Here is a 17658-nt window from a genome sequence, read left to right on the forward strand (position 1 = left end):
AGAGAGAGACCTCAAACAGCCACTAGGTCTGCAATTCCTCTATTCTCTCTACATCCTCCTACCTTTTGCCTGTGAACAACAAGCTTAAGCTTATGTCTATGGGGTTCCAAAGATCCAAGCTTGTCATTTTCCTCCTGAAAGAGGTCAAGTGCACTCAGAAGAATCAATCCCATATTATAGTTCTTGCAGCCATCATTAAAACAGCAGCCACTTGGGATCCCAAGACTTCTGCTTCATTTAACACTTAACAACCACAGTGATAGCTTGATTGGTTGTGATGCCAGTGTATGCCATGGACTACTAGCATCCCATTATTTCTCATTGGCAAGGGGCTCCACATTGCACTCAAGCCAAGAATACAAACAAACCAATTCCCCAAACCCATGGTGTGAAGCCATCTACTGATTGCTACCACCTCGCTTCTGATATCAATTCTGTATCAATCAGGATCCAATAGGAAGACAGAAACCACATGGTAACTTAACTAGGAAAAGGTTAGTATACAGAAATAGTAACTCTAGCAGAGGATTGGAATAGTGAGGGACATTGATTAGAAAGGGGCAAAGACAACTCTAAAGAATATAGGAAGAGCAGATATAGGGAGTAAACCCTATCCTAGGGCTGAGAAAGGGCACCCAAGGAAGGAACAGATCTGGAAAAACCCCACCTCCACCGCAGGCTGAGATTTAAGCTTTATTGAAAAGGCTGTGGTCATGGCTTACAGAGTGGAGGAATTCACTAAGATGCCACAGCAGCTGGGTTCAAGGGGAATCCACCCCTTAGGGTGCTGGGGGCAACGACACACAGGGAGATGTTGCACCTGCAGCAGTCACTGGGAAACTGCTTATGGGAGTTCTTGGGGAAACCAACCATGAGAAAGTGCTGCCCTCAGAACTTGCTGCAAAGCTGCCTGAAAGGTGCTGAGGAAGCTATTCACAAGGAGGTGCCATGCAGCAACACTCCAGAGAAAGCAGGCAGATGCTGCTGGCTCAGTGTAATGTGGGAGCCCAGAGCTGCAGACGCTGCACACACTGCAGGAGTCTCCAGGCAGAGTGTACCACAACCAGGAATACAAACCCTTTCCTTCCCCAGCATCCCTCTTGCACCTTCTACTGACAAAGCATGACATTATGCCTCTGACTAGGGAGAAATAGTTACAGGGTCTCACTCTATTATCACAGAGAAGGCAATGAGGGATGCATTTGGAGTCAAGAGACAATACTTTGATAACTGGCACAGGAGACATACTAACAGAGGTTTTCAGCCCTCATCCTAGGGCAGGGCAACAGTTCTACCTGTCCCAGGGCCTCAAACCAGCAGGTTGGCCCAGCTGGAGTTGCTGGGGCTGGACATTAAGTCTAGGTTCCCCAGAAACAAAGTCCCAACAAGGGCTTCTGTGTTGGGACCAGAGACCCCTCCTCTGCAGGTCAATCCCAGGCCCTGAATGGGCAACTTTCCCTGAGGTAGGCTCACCTGCAGTGTGTCTGCTCGTTGGCCCTTCTGTGTGCCTATGCTCCCCATCTGGATATCCATCAAGCCACCAAAGTTACTCCCCCACCTTTCAAAAATATTTTTTATTTTATAGAAAATTACATAGAATAATTTAAGAATCACCAATATACTTAACACCCAGAAGTGGTAACTGCTATCATGTTAGAACTGGCTCATCATTTTTAAGGTAGTGAAACATCACCAACACAGCCATGTCCCCTGCAACATCCTCCTTCCCAATCCACTCCCATGCTCACCTCCCTAAAGACAACTATTATCATGAATTTAGGCTGCATCCTTCCACTTTCCACTTGGTTTGTATTTTTCAACTTTTTGAGATAACTGAAGTACTTTTCAGCTAATTTTCTCCAATAATATAATTTTGAATAACTAGTGTACAATAGCACCACCAGGAGACTGACTTTGATACAAGCCCCACCAATCTTATTCAGATGTCATTAGATTTACATGCACCTGTGTGTGTGTGTTTAGTTCTTTGCAATGTTACAACTGATGTAGACTTAGACTTGTGTGGCCACCACCACAGTCAACCTATAGAACAGTTTCCTCACAAGGGTCCCTCATGCCACCCTTTTATAGCCACAGCTATCTTCCCTCCTCATCCCTCCCTAATCCTGGCAACCACTAATCCATTACCCACATCTATAATTTTATGATTTCAAGATTGTTATATGCATGAAGCCATATGGCTTTTTTTCACTCAGCATAAATCCCTAGAGATCTATCCAAGTTTTTGTGTGTATCAATGTTCTACTCCTTTTCATTGCTGAGTAGTGTTTCATCATATAGATGAACAATAGCTTGCTAAACCTCATTCACCTATTGAAGGATGTTTGGGTTTTTTCCAGCTTTTGGCCATTATGAATAAAACTTCTGTGAACACTTGGGTACAGATTTTTCTGAGAAAAACAAATTTTGCTTCTTTGGGATAATGCCCAAGAGTGCAATTATTGGGTCCTACAGTTAGCACATGGTTTGGCTTGGTCAGAACCTGCCAAACTCTTTTGTAGAGTGGCAGTACCATTTTACATTCCTACCAGTAATGTATGAGTAATCCAGTTTTTCTGCATCCTCAACAGCATTTGATAATATCACTTTTCTATTTTAGTTATGCTGATAGGTGAGTAGTGATATCCCATTGTAGCTTTATTAGCATTTTCCTAATGGCCAATGAAGTTGACATCTTTTCATGTGCTTATTTGCCAACTGAATATCCTCTTCAGTGAAATGTCTTTTAAATATTTTGCCCATTTTTGAAATAGACTTTTTTGTTAAATTTTGACAACTTTATATATTCTGGATACAAGTCCCATTTTTAAAACACTTTTATGTTTATATATGGGTATACAGAAACAATATTCCATATTTTCTGTGTATGTTTAAACACCCAAGTGGGATAATGCTAAACATATAGTTCTGTATCTTAAATTCTTTTGCACATGACACCGTCTTTTTGAGAGCTATCTGGTCATTTTTGCAGCTGTCGAACATGGAGCACTCATGAGGTGATATTAAAAGCAACTTCATTCTTGCTCCTGACTGCCCCTTTTAAACTTTCTCAGTGAAATGGTTTTTTCTTGTCAAAGAGACTTTAATGATCACTCTTAGGTAGCAGAAAGTCCCATAGCTGCAATCTTAATTCAGTCATTAAAATCTTCCATCCCATGGAATAACTGATACTCTGAAATCGACTGGAGCATCTATCTTCTGCTAGAAGTGGAAGAGTTGAGTCATGGTCCCTCCTTTCCCTGTCCCCATCTAGCATTCATCCCTAGCATCTAGGGTGGGGAGAGGGGGAAGGTGGGAGGAGAGGAAAAGGAGAATGAGAAAGTTCTTACTTGACTGGCACTGTAATAAGATAGGTTTGTTTTTTCTGGGCTTGGCAAGTGTTTAAAATGACTCCTTGGGAATTTCCATAGGATTCTTCAAAGGGTTCCATTGGGAACATCTGACTGCTTCTGTGACCTGGCAGCACAGCTCTCTTGGGCTGACATTTCTACCTGCACCTCTGGCTTTCTGGGTTCCGTGTCACACAGATTCTCTCTGTTGGGGTCCATGACTCATCCTCTTGGGCAGAGTTTAACATAGCTCCTGAGTAGCTCTCTCTCTTGTGTGGCCTGCGGGGAACACCCCTGTGCCTTTGGTCCCCATCCCATGCTGGTGATGCAGGCCCATTTCCAAGAGCTGCATCACACTCTCCATCTGCAGGGCAGCCACCCCTGCTTAGCTTTGTGCCCTCCTTTGTGCTGGACTCTGCTCTATCGCAAACCCCGACTCTAGGGCATGTGGACCAAGTTCTGTGAGCTGAGACACCTTGAAGCTCCTTCACTAGGCTTGAATTAGGGGAAAACACCCACCCCCCCAACTCTTTCCCCTTGAGAAGAGCAGGAAAATGTATTCCTCACCAACACTCTAATCTCCAACAAACTGACCCTCTTATACCCTCCTGGTAGGAAGCCATCTGGTTATCAGACATGACTTTGAAATTTCCACATGGTGCTGTCTCATGCCTGCTTTTGGTATCTGATACCTATTTTATCTTGGACCCTCAGCTTAAACTTTCTTTTAACTGCATAATTTAAAAAATTACATTATAAGAGTCCAGAAAGTGTTATTCATCTATTCCACTATAAATGGACATACTCAGGACATTTCTTTTTTGTTTGTTTTCAAATTAACAATAGTGCTGCAAAGAACATTTGTGCACATCTCCTGATAAACTTATGCTAGAGTTTCTCAGATGTACCAAGAAGTGAAATTCCTGAATTTTATGCATACTTTTAAGTATACTCTTATAGGTCTATATGATTTATATATTTATTTTGCTGTTTTTATTGCCAAAATTTTCTCCATAGTGAGCATACCAGTTTACCAATTTTACACTATCAGATATATAAATCTTAAACACAAGCCCCAAATCTGCGCCCATCTGTACACTTCCTTAGAAAGTCCAGTTTTAGCCAAGAGTTCTGCTAAGCCAGTTTAGCAAGAACCCCTACACCCTTGATATCTGAGCACTCTTTTCTTTTTTTTTATTATTATACTTTAAGTTTTAGGGTACATGTGCACAGCATGCAGGTTAGTTACATATGTATACATGTGCCATGCTGGTGCGCTGCACCCATTAACTCATCATTTAGCATGAGGTATATCTCCTAATGCTATCCCTCCCCCCTCCCCCCACCCCACAACAGTCCCCGGTGTGTGATGTTCCACTTCCTGTGTCCATGTGTTCTCATCGTTCAATTCCTACCTATGAGTGAGAACATGTGGTGTTTGGTTTTTTGTCCGTGTGATAGTTTGCTGAGAATGATGGTTTCCAGCTTCATCCATGTCCCTACAAAGGACATGAACTCATCATTTTTTATGGCTGCATAGTATTCCATGGTGTATATGTGTCACATTTTCTTAATCAGGTCTATCATTGTTGGACATTTGGGTTGGTTCCAAGTCTTTGCTATTGTGAATAGTGCCGCAATAAACATACATGTGCATGTGTCTTTATAGCAGCATGATTTATAATCCTTTAGGTATATACCCAGTAATGGGATGGCTGGGTCAAATGGTATTTCTTGTTCTAGATCCCTGCGGAATTGCCACACTGTCTTCCACAATGGTTGAACTAGTTTACAGTCCCACCAACAGTGTAAAAGTGTTCCTATTTCTCCACATCCTTTCCAGCACCTGTTGTTTCCTGACTTTTTAATGATCGCCATTGTAACTGGTGTGAGATGGTATCTCACTGTGGTTTTGATTTGCATTTCTCTGATGGCCAGTGATGGTGAGCATTTTTTCATGTGTCTTTTGGCTGCATAAATGTCTTCTTTTGAGAAGTGTCTGTTCATATCCTTTGCCCACTTTTTGATGGGGTTGTTTGTTTTTTTCTTGTAAATTTGTTTGAGTTCATCGTAGATTCTGGATATTAGCCCTTTGTCAGATGAGTAGGTTGCGAAAATTTTCTCCCATTCTGTAGGTTGCCTGTTCACTCTGATGGTGGTTTCTTTTGCTATGCAGAAGCTCTTTAGTTTAATTAGATCCCATTTGTCAATTTTGGCTTTTGTTGCCATTGCTTTTGGTGTTTTATACATGAATATAATAGCTGGTCAAGTTCCACCTCCTTCATCATCTTCCAGGTGATGATGTCTGATTTCTCTGGCCTGTCTTCAGCAAGAATCCTGTTAGGCCAGTTTAGCCAGAATTCCCCTTACTCCTGATGTTACTTCTTAGTAATTTTCCATCCATTGACCCCTCACCCTGCTCCTTGGCTATAAATACCTACTTACCCATGCTGTATTCAGAGTTGAGCCCATTCTGTCTCCCCCACTGCAAAACCCAGTTGCAGTGGTCTCTATGCCTATTGCAACGGCTTCCTCACTGTGCTTAACAAGTACCATTGAATAACTTTTGTTTAACAATATATATGTATATGTGAGTGTGTGTTTGTGCATGTGTGTGTGTGTATTCTGTATATTCTACCAAAAGTTTGAGTTCATATTTAGGTCTTTAATTCATCTGTTTTTTGTTTTTTCAGATGGACTTTCACTCTTGTTGACCAGGCTGGAGTGCAGTGGCACAATCCTGGCTCACTGCAACCTCCTCCTCCTGGGTTCAAGCAATTCTCCTGCCTCGGCCTCCTGAGTAGCTGGGATTACAGGTACCCGCCACCACACCTGGCTACTTTTTTTGTACTTTGAGTAGATATGGGGGTTTCATCATGTTGGCCAGGCTGGTCTCAAACTCCTGACCTCAGCTGATCCATTTACCTCAGCCTCCCAAAGTGCTGGGATTACAGGCATGAGCCACCGTGCCTGGCCTCATCTGTATTTTTTTTAATGGAGTTAAGTAGGGATCACATTGTGATTTTGTTTAGAAGACAATTATTCCAGCACCATTTATTGTATAGTCCACCTTTTCCCCACTGATTGGTGACACCATCCTGGTCTTATATTCTGAGGCCACACTTCATCCAGAGCAACACTGTCCAATAGAAATATAATGCAAGCTGCAAATGTGAGCCGTATATGTTATTTCATAGTTTGTAGTAGACACATTAATACATAAAAACAAATCATTGAAATTTATTTTAATGCAATATTCCATTTAACCCAAATATCTAAAATATTATTATTGTAACATGTAATTAATATAAAAAGTTAACAAGATATTTTACATTCTTTTTGTACTGTATTCAAAAATCTGATGTGGTTGTGAGGGACATTTTCATGTTTTCTGACTGTGCAGAATCTTTGAGTGCACTAGCTGTACATGGGGAACGTCTTCCTTATAAGACCAGCAACCTCAAAATAGAAGCTAGAAAACTTGTTCTCCAGGCCCCTTTGAGTTTATGGAATGGGCTGGGGCTCCAATGATGGGATGTACCCTTTTAAGGCCTGAAGAGGGAAGAGGGAGGGTCAGGGTCCATTTGACTTGCAAGGATGGTGTTGTTTTCCAGTTTAGAGGGCTTGAGTTTCTGGTAGAGAAGTGGTATGAGTTGTGGTGTCTGGAATGTAGACTGTGTCATCTGGTGCAAGGTGGCACCTGCATTTTTGTTTCTTCAGTGGGCCAGTTCTGCAGGGTGGTTTGGGGCATTTTTTCTGAAAGGTTAGACTGGAGACTCATTTTCCACAACTCTACCTTGTGAGAGAGATGCTTTTAATAAACTTTTACTGCTCAATCTAGGTTCTGTTACTGGTCCCTAAGGGCCCTGATGAACACAGTGAGTGAAATCTTGAAGTGCCAGCTGCTCCACGCTAAAGAGTTCTGAGAAATGAATCTCCAGGAGGGGTGAATTAAAGCCATGCTTTTCAATCTATCTGTGGTGAAAACCCAGCTTTATTTTTATTTCCTTAAAATCTGTCATGAATCAACACTGGTCCATCAGACTTGCAGACTTTGAGACCCACCGCACCACCAGAGCTGGCCAATGGCAGATTGTTACAGACTTTCTCAGCATTTACTCTCAATTTCTGAATTTCTCCCATCACAGACCTGTAACAAAGAATTCATGGACTGGCCTCAGTTCATGGACCACACTGAGTAGTACTGAGCTGAAAGACATGCTAACCATGAATTCCTCTGGCATCCAGGGATGACTTTACCACTCTGTTAAGTTAGTTACGCAAGCCCTTTGTAGAACCTTCTTTTCCAAACTAGTGGAAGAATCATGCACCAGCAGTTAGGAGCTGCATTCAGCTGCTAGTAACCAACTGGAAATGAGAGTGACTACCGTGCTAAGGGGTACAGGCTTGCTCACTATAGCATACCTTGCATTTCTAACACAAAGACAAGAAGTTCCTAGGGGAACTTGTAGGCAGAGGAGCAGCAAAAGTGCATGGTTCCCTGAGCTCTCCTTATCCTGTAGAGATGTGGACTTGAGCCAGGCAGAGCTGGGTGCACCATGGGATGTGGAACAGTAGAAGGACTTTCCTCCTACACTACTCTGTATCATTAGAAGGAAGCTGAGAAAGCTGTGGGAACACTTAGTTGACTCTGTAACAATGCAAGTTTCCTGGTCAACTCTCAACAATGAGAATTTCTACCAAGGAAATGGCCTTGGTAGAAAAACCTTTTTCATGACTAACTCAGACCTACTGAGGTAGGTGCTTAGTAGGCTGTCAATGAAGAAAGGGGATGAACTTTCAGAATCATTTGGATTTGTCTGTCCTTGGAGGTTTCAACAAGATAGCAATTTATATATTTTTCATAAAGGATGTATGGAGGTGTATTAGTCTGTTCTCACACTGCTATAAAGACTTACCCTGAGACCGGGTAATTTATGAAGAAAAGAGGCTTAATTGACTCACAGTTCCACAAGTTGTATAGAAATTATGGCTGAGGAGGCCTCAGGAAACTTACAATCATGGCAGAAGGTGAAGGGGAAGCAGGCACATCTTCACATGTCCAGAGTAGGAGGAAGAGAGTGAAAAGGGAAGTGCTACATGCTTGTAAACAACCAGATCTCATGAGAACATATTCACTTTCATTAGAATAGCAAGGCAGAAGACCACACCCATGATCCAATCACCTCCCACCAGGCCCCTCTTCTAACATTAAGGCTTACAATTTGACATGAGATTTGGGTGGAGACACAGAATCAAACACATCATTCCAACCCTGGCCCCTCCCAAATTTCATCCTTCTCACATTTCAAAACACAGTCATGCCTTTCCAATAGTCCCCCAAAGTCTTAACTCATTCCAGCATTAACTCAAAAGTCCAAGTTCAAAGTCTCACCTGAGACAAGGTAAGTTCCTTCCACTGAAGAGCCTGTAAAATTAAAAAAAAAAAAACAAGTTAGTTATTTCCAAGATACAATGGGGGTACAGGCATTGGGTAAATGCTCCTATTCCAAAAGGGATAAATTGGCCGAAACAAAGGGACTACAGGCCCCATGCAAGACCAAAATCCAGCAGGGCTGTCATTAAATCTTAAAGCTCCAAAATTATCTTTTTGACTCCATGTCTCACATCCAGGTTACACTGATGCAAGGAGTGGGCCAAGGCAGCTCTGCCCCTATGACTCTGTAGGGTACAGACCCCATGGCTGCTGTCATGGACTGGTATTGAGTGCCTGAGGCTTTTCTGGGCACATGGTGCAAGCTGTTGATGGGCCTACCATTCCAGGGACTGGAAGGATGGTAGCCCTGTTCTCACAGCTTCACTAGGCAGTGCCCTAGTGGGGACTCTATGTGGGGGCTGCAACCTCACATTTACCCTTAGCACTGCCCTAGTAGAAGTTCTCTATGAAGGCTCCATCCTTGCAGCAGACTTCTGCCTGGACATCCAGGTGTTTCCATACAACCTCTGAAATCCAGGTGGAGGCTTCCAAGCCTCAACTCTTGCCCTCTGCACACCTGCAGGCTTAACACCATGTGAAAGCCACCAAGAGTTCTTATGGCTTGCATCCTCTGGAGCAGCAACCTGATATGTATCTGAGGCCCTTTTAGTTACAGCTGGAGCTGGAGCAGCTGGGAAGCAAGTGCCATGTCCTAAGACTGCACAGAGCAGCAGGGCCCTGGGCCTGGTCCATGATACCATTTTTCCCTCGTAGGCTTCTGGGCCTATGATGGGAAGGACTGACATGAAGTTCTCTGGATTGCCTTGGAGGCATTTTCCTCATTGTCTTGATTATTAACACTTGGCTGTTCTTTACTTATTCAAATTTATGCAGCTGGCTTGAATCCCTCCATAGATAATGGGTTTTTCTTTTCTACCACATCAGGCTGCAAATTTTCCAAACTTTTATGCTTTGCTTCCCTTTTGAATAGAAGTTCCAATTTCAGACCATCTCTTTGTGAACATATATGATATGCTGTTAGAACCAGCCAGGTCACATCTTGATGCTTTCCTGCTTAGAAATTTCTTCTGCCAGGTACCCTAAATCATCTCTCTCAAGTTCAAAGTTCCACAGATCCCTAGAGCAGAGGCACAGTGCCACAGTCTCTTTGCTAAAGAAAAGCAAGAGCGACCTTTACACCAGTTCTCAATAAGTTTCTCATCTCCATCTGAGATCGCCTAAGCCTGGACTTCACTGTTCATATCACTATCAGCATTTTGGTCACAACCATTCAGCAAGTCTCTAGGAAGCTCCAAACTTTCCCTCATCTTCCTATCTTCTTCTGAGCCCTCCAAACTGTTCCAGCCTCTGCCCATTACACAGTTCTGAAGTCGCCTCCACATTTTCAGGTATCTTTACAGCAATGCCCCACTTCTCTGGTACCAATTTACTGTATTAGTCTGTTTTCACACTGCTATAAAGACATACCTAAGACTGGGTAATTTATGAAAAAAAGAGGTTTAGTTGACTCACAGTTCCACAGACTGTACAGGAAACGTGGCTGGGGAGGCTTCAGAAAACTTACAATCATGGCAGAAGTTGAAGGGGAAGCAGGAACATCTTCACACTGCCGGAAGAGGAGGAAGACAGAGGGAGGAAGTGCTACACACTTTTAAACAACCAGATCTCATGAGATCTCTCTCACTGTCATGAGAACAACGGGTGGAAGTCTGCCCCCATGATCCTGTCACTTCCCAGCAGGCCCCTTCTCCAACATTGGGGATTACAATTTGACATGAGATTTGGGTGGTGGCATAGAGCCAAACCATATCAGGAGGTGAGCAGACCAGAGCTGGCATGGTAACTCGAGGGTGTCTTTAGAGACACAGTCTCCTTTTATCTCTCTGGTCAGCCTTCCTTAAAATGTGGATCCCATCCTCAAAGTTGACTCATGGTCCAAGTTGATAGCTTGTGCCCCAGCCATCACATCTATGTTATAAGTAGGAAGCAGAAGTAAAGGCAAAAGAAGCACATGACATGTTTGTCCTTCTCTTAAATTTTCCCAGAAGTCTTAACTGTTCCTTACCCCTCATGTGTATGCCACCCCTGGCCAAAGATGGCCCAGGAATGTGGTCTTTTAGCTGAGAACATAACTGCTCAGTATGAAATCTGAGTTTCTATAATTACAGAGGAGATAAGAATGAATATTGGGTACTTAACTAGTAGCCTCCTTTGAGACACACACATACACACACACGTGTAGCACTGTTTCTGCAATTTTTAAAAAGTGGATAAAATACAGCAAATATTCAGGGTCGCTGTGTTGCATCATTCCAGGGTACTGTGTAATTGGTAAAGTTATATAATGTGCAACCTGTGTGTCTGCACATGGTTGCCATGGCAGTCACCATCATCTGTCCAGTGTTCCCTCTATTAAGACCTATCATATTAATGCCTGCTGTTCTTCGAGCTAATAAAATATTTTTATCCATTGATGAATTGGTCTGTTTTCCCTCTGCATGATTAACAGGAGCTATGAGATGTTTTGAATTCCACAGTAAGAGCTTCTCCTAACCTAGGCTCTTTGGAATAATTATTTGCCACCTCTCCTAGACATTTGGCTCTGGCCTTTTAATACTCGTTTTACCAGTTAGAATTTTATTGTGTCTTTTATTGTAAGTTGCCTTGGATTCTTTTTTTAAAGCAAGCTTGGTGTAAACAAATAAAATCTTGGTGGTAATAATTAGGTACAAGGGAAACAGAAAAAATCTAGGGCAGCTTTCCTCTACCCCTCCAGGAAATGATTATGGCTGAGGAGGTAAAAATGAAATATGTGAAAAATGTCACAAGAGAAACACTTCAGTCTTTGCCATTGGTTGGAAAATTTGGTTCCTTGAGGCTGGCCTATCAGATAACAAGGAGCTATACTATAATTGCCCAGTGTAAAATGGTAGTGACAAAGGGGGCACCTGGATTTGAACCAGGGACCTCTTGATTTGCAGTCAAATGCTCTACCCCTGAACTATACCCCCAAGGTACTCAGCTTCTTTAAATAAAGATGTATTAATAATCGCAGTCATTCACAAGCTACGCTCTGGCCACCCTGTCTCCTGTAGCTCTCCAGGAGCTACAGGTGTGGAGTTATGTAATGCACAACAGAGCAGCTCTTCTGTACAACCCCCTCCACACCTGCCGGCACCTGGCCAATTAAGCTGCTGCCTTAGCTTTTTGGGAAAAGGAGAGTGGTGGGGTTAAATCCAGATGTAGACATAGCTTGAGGGCCTGGGTTTGGGCCCTGGGCCTGATTGTTCTGGAATGCAAAGAGCCCCTACTTGATAGTAATAGATGTTCCAATATTGAGCCATCAGTGCATTTCTGTTTTAAGTCCTTCTTGGTTATGTGGGATTGTACTATTGGATAAGGTTTCCTACTATTTTGTCTAGACTACTCTGAAATGAGATTGACCTATAGCTTTCTTTGTGGTATATGCTCTTGTAATTTATTTTTTATATCAGGATTATGTGAATTTCGTAGAACGATTTGGAGAGATTTAAAGTGTTCTATACGCTGGAATATTATATATAACATAGAATTACATATTCTTAACTAAAGATTAGCAGAAACTTGCTTGTAAGCCTCTGGGTGGGGTGCCTTTTGTGAGGAAGAGCTCCTTAATCTTTTAATGAATTCTGTCATTATTGGTCTATTTAAGTGCTCTGCTTCATCTTAGGTCACTTTTAGTAATTCATTTTCACTTAGAAAATGTAATCCCTTTTCTTTCTTTCCCTTCCTTCCTTCCTTCCTTCCTTCCTTCCTTCCTTTCTTTCTTTTCTTTTCTTTTCTTTCTTTTCTTTCTTTGAGATGGAGTTTCGCTCTTGTTGCCCAGGCTGGAGTGCAATCTTGGCTCACTGCAACCTCCACTTTCTGGGTTCAAGCAATTTTCCTGCCTCAGCCCCCTGAGTAGCTGGGATTACAGGCACTCACTACCATGCCCGGCTAATTTTTGTATTTTTAGTAGAGATAGCATTTTGCCATGTTGGTCAGGCTGGTCTCAAACTCCTGACCTCAGGTGATCCACCTGCTTTGGTCTCCCAAACTGCAGAGATTACAGGTGTGAGCCACTGTGCTCGGCCCATAGTATTCTCTTATAATCTGAAATTTTATTTAGGTATGTTCTATTTTTTTTCATTATGTTGTTCATTTGTCTTTTTTGGCTTAGACAACATGAAGATCTGTTTATTTTTTGAGGTAAAAATTCAGATCCAACTTCAGTTACCAAAAGTTGATCAGTTGATCTCAGTAGTTGTTGCCTCTTGTATTTTGAAGCTCTGTTAATAGACGCATACACATTTAAGATTGTTATGTCCTATTGATGAACTGATCTTTTTATCATTATGAAATATTCCTCTTCAATGCAGTAATTTTCCTTGTTCTGGTCTATTTAGTCCGTTATAAAATAGACTTTTCATCTTTCTTTTCGTTAGTGTTTGTTTGGCATATGCTTTTTCCACTCTCTTAAACTATTCATCTTATTATATTTAAAGTGGCATTCTTATAGATAGCTTATAGATTTCTTTGCTCAAGTGATCCTCCTGTGTCAGCCTCCCAAGTAGCTAGGACTACAGGTGTGAGGCACCATGCCCAGCTAATTTTTTAAAAAATTATTTTTCGTAGAGACAGAGCCTACCGGATAACAAGGAGCTATTCTATAATTGCCCAGTGTAAAATGGTAGTGACAAAGGGGGCACCTGGATTTGAACCAGGGACCTCTTGATCTGCAGTCAAATGCTCTACCCCTGAACTATACCCCCAAGGTACGCAGCTTGTTTCAATAAAGATGTATTAATAATCACAGTCATTCACAAGCTACGCTCTGGCCACCCTGTCTCCTGTAGCTCTCCAGGAGCTACAGGTGTGGAGTTATGTAATGCACAACAGAGCAGCTCTTCTGTACAACCCCCTCCACACCTGCCGGCACCAGGCCAATTAAGCTACAGCCTTAGCTTTTTGGGAAAAGGAGAGTGGTGGGGTTAAATCCAGATGTAGACATAGCTTGAGGGCCTGGGTTTGGGCCCTGGGCCTGATTGTTCTGGAATGCAGAGAGCCCCTCCTAGCCTCAAACTCCTGGCCTCAGGTGTTCCTGCGGCCTCAGCCTCCCAAAGTGCTGAGCCAAACTCCCAAAGTGCTCAGCCAGTGTGCCTAGCTACAGTTGGTTTTATTTGTTCCAAATACTAGATTTGGTTCTTGTTTTCCTGACTTCATTGGGATTGCATTTTTTTAATGATCTCATTTTGTCTCCACCATGAGCTTATTAGCTATTCTTCTTTGTTTTATATTTTTTAGGGTTCCTCTAGAGATCACAGTATCATCTTTAACTTATCACATTTTACCTTCAGATAATGTTTTACTACTTCTCTGATAGTGTAAGAATCTTAAAACAGATTTCCATTTCCCTCATAGTGTCCTTTGTGTTATTATTGTCATAGATTTTACTTCTATGTATATTATAAACCCAATATATTTATATTATTTTTGCATTACTTATGTTTTTTTCTTTTTGTTTTTAATTTTTTAATTTAAAAAGGAGACAGGATCTCATTATGTTGTCCAGGCTGGTCTTGAACTCCTGGTCTCAGGCGATATTCCTGCCTTGACCTCCCAAAATCCTGGGATTACAGGTGTGAGCCACTGTGCCCAGATACATTAATTATCCTTTAAGGAGATTTTAAAATGAGGCAAAATTATATTAATCTACATATGTACCATTTCTGACACTTTTTATTACTTTGGGTAAATCCAGATTTTCATCTGGTATCATTTTTCTCTTTCCCTGAAGAAGCCTACTCTACTTCCTATAAAGTAGGCCTATGGGTAATGAATTCTTTCAGCTTTTGTTAGTCTGAAAAAATGTTTACCTTCATTGATGAAAGATATTTGCACTGGTTGTAGAACTCGTTGAATATAGAATTAGTAGTATTTTAAAAAAGATATTCCTTTTCCCCCTTTCTAGACTGCATGATTTCTGATAAGAAGTCTGCTTCCATTCCTCTATGTTGGCCGTTTTTAGTATTTTTTCTTTATCATTAGCTTTCAGCAATTTTATCATGATGTGCTTTGGTTTGGTTTTCTTTACGATACTTATGCTTGGGATTTGTTGAGATGATCTGTGGATTTCTAATTTTCATCAAATTTGAAAACTTTTGGACCATTTATTAAAATTTTTTTCTGTATTTCTCTCTGTTCTTTCCTTCAGAGATCACACACATGCACACACCACACCACACTTTTTTTAAAAAAAAAAGACAGGTCTTGTTCTGTCACGCATGCTGGAATGCAGTGGCATGATCATAGCTCACTGTAACCTCAAACTCCTGGGCTCAAGTGATCCTCTCACCTCAGCCTCCTGAGTAGCTGGGACTATAGGCACACACCACCACACCTGGCTAATTAAAAAAATTTTTTGTAGACGCAGGGTTTTGCTTATTACATAGGCTGGTCTTGAACTCCTGGCTTCAAGCAATCCTCCCATCTTGGCCTCCCAAAGTGTTGGGATTACAGGCGTGAGCCATCATGCCTGGCCAAATATATATGTATTAAACTGCTTGATATTGTCTCACAGCTTACTAAATCTATGCTTATTTTTTTCTGTCTTCTTCCTCTGTGTACTTCATTTTGGTAGCTTATATTGCTATGTCTTTAAGTTTAATAATCTTTCCTTCTAAAACATCTAACCCAGTTACTTTTCATTTCAGATATTGTATTTTTATCTATAGAATTATATTTGGGCCTTTTTAATATTTTTTATTTCTTTCCTCATTATGTCCTTGTCTTCCTTTGCATATTTGAGCACGTTTATAAGATTTATAATAGCTGTTTTAAAGTGATTTTCTGCTAACTTCATCATCTCTTTCCTTTCTGCATCTGTTTTTCCTCTGATTATGGCTCATATCTTCCTTTGTCTTTGCATTTTTGTTTGTATGTCGGACATTGTGAATTTTATGTTGTGAATGTAAAATTGAATGCTACGTTTGGTTATATTCCTTTAAAGAGTGCTGAATACTAGATTTAGTTGTTTTCCTTTAAAGAGTATTGAATTTTGTTTTGGGATGCAGTTAAGTAACTTGGCTGTCAACCTACTCCATTTGAGGCTTGCTTTTACATTTTGTTAAAGTGAGTCCAGAGTAGCCTTTATTCTGTACATTAGTCCCCCTTTATGTATAGTTTCACTTTTCAAGGTTTCATTTACCTGTGGTCAACCTTGGTCTGAAAATAGGTGATATAGTACAATAAAATATTTTGAGAGACAGTGAAAGAAAGGGAGACCACATTCATATAACTTTTATTATACAGTTATATTATTCTATTTTATTATTGATTATTGTTGTTAATCTCTTACTGTGCCACACTTATAAATTAAATTATTATTATTATTATTATTATTATAGGCATGTATGTATAAGAAAAAACAGTATAATTAGGATTTGGTATTATCTGTGGTTTCAGGCATCCACTGGGGATTTTGAAATATATCCCCTGCAGCTAAGAGGAACTGCAATATAATTTACCTTCACTCCTATGGCAAGAACCTTCTGATAACTTTGCTCAATGCCTTAGGTATTATGAGATCTCTTCACTCTCTTTGATTGGAACATGAATTCTTTCTGGTCCTGTGTGAACTCTAGGAGTTGTTTGCCTTGCTGCCTACTGGTGTATTTTTGGTGTGGTTTTTTTTTTTTCCTTTTGGACTTAAGGATTTTCCTGTTGTCTAGGCAGAATTTTAAGATACCTCCCAGCTCCCACCAAGATTCCTACCCCCGGGATAGATGCACCATATAATCCTCTTCCTTTCCTTGTGGGCAAAACTTATGAATATGATGGGATTTCACTCTCATGATTAGGTTACACTATATCATAAAGATAAAGGCATTTTGCAGATTAAGGTCTCTAAGAAGTTGACTTAGATTAATCAAAAGGGAAATTATCCTGGGTAGGTATGACCTAATCAGAGGAGCCCTTTAAAAGAAGGTCCTGGTCTTTCTTGAAGAGAGAGATCCTCCTTCTAGCTTTGAAAAGGTGGGTTGCCATTTTCTGGAAGGACCATGTGGCTAGGACCTGAGGGCAACCCCTAGGTGCCTGGCCAACAGCCAGCAGGCAATAGGGATCTCAGTCATATGGCCACAGACAGATGAATTCTGCCCAAACCAGTGAGCTTGGAAAACAGCCCTGAGCCTGAGCCTGGCTGCATCTAGATTTCAGCCTTATGAGGTCCTGAGGAGATGACCAGCTAAGATATTTCTGAACTTCTGACTGTCTCACTTGCACCTGTGAGATTTTAATTTATGGAGGAGACTGAGAGACAACACAGAGACCAATGCCATTGGAAGAAGATGTTTATTACTTACATTATCCAACAGAAGGAGGCATGCCCCACCATGCAGAGCCACATGGGTGAAGCACCAGTTTTGGTCAGAAGACAGAAGTGACAGGAAAGCATAGGCCAGAACCTTTATTGGGGTTTCCATGGGAAAGTCAAGGCAAAGCAGGGCCACCAGTTTAGGACTGGATGGTTTGAATAATCCTGGCGAATCTTAGGGCCATAGAAGCTGTCCCTAGTTGTCTTGATGCCTGGCCCTGGAGTAATTTAGAGTAGGGGAATATTGCCGTGGTGTGTTAGAGTTTGCTAAGGAGATGGTTTGAAGGATGGGCTCTGGGTTGGTTAGTTTGCATATAGAAAGTGTGCTCCCAGGTGAGCCCTTTGCTGTCTCTAAGAATTGGCTAACCCTGAGAGGGGCAGTCTCTGCCCAGTCAGTGAAGCCACAAATGCCAGAGCATCAAGAATACAGAACATAAGAAAATACAGTTAACATAATT

General features: G+C 41.4%; 2 non-coding genes across 2 annotated transcripts; both read right to left on the reverse strand.

Moving 5' to 3' along the window:
• Positions 1–11747: 11747 nt before the first annotated feature.
• On the reverse strand, positions 11748–11819 carry TRNAC-GCA (transfer RNA cysteine (anticodon GCA)). The gene has a single exon. It is a non-coding gene; the product is annotated as a tRNA-Cys (tRNA).
• A 1707-nt stretch (positions 11820–13526) lies between these two features.
• TRNAC-GCA (transfer RNA cysteine (anticodon GCA)) lies at positions 13527–13598 on the reverse strand. Its single transcript has one exon. It is a non-coding gene; the product is annotated as a tRNA-Cys (tRNA).
• Positions 13599–17658: the final 4060 nt, after the last annotated feature.

Source organism: Pongo abelii, chromosome 6 (genome assembly GCF_028885655.2).
Source record: "Pongo abelii isolate AG06213 chromosome 6, NHGRI_mPonAbe1-v2.0_pri, whole genome shotgun sequence".
NCBI classification, from domain to species: Eukaryota; Metazoa; Chordata; class Mammalia; order Primates; family Hominidae; genus Pongo; species Pongo abelii.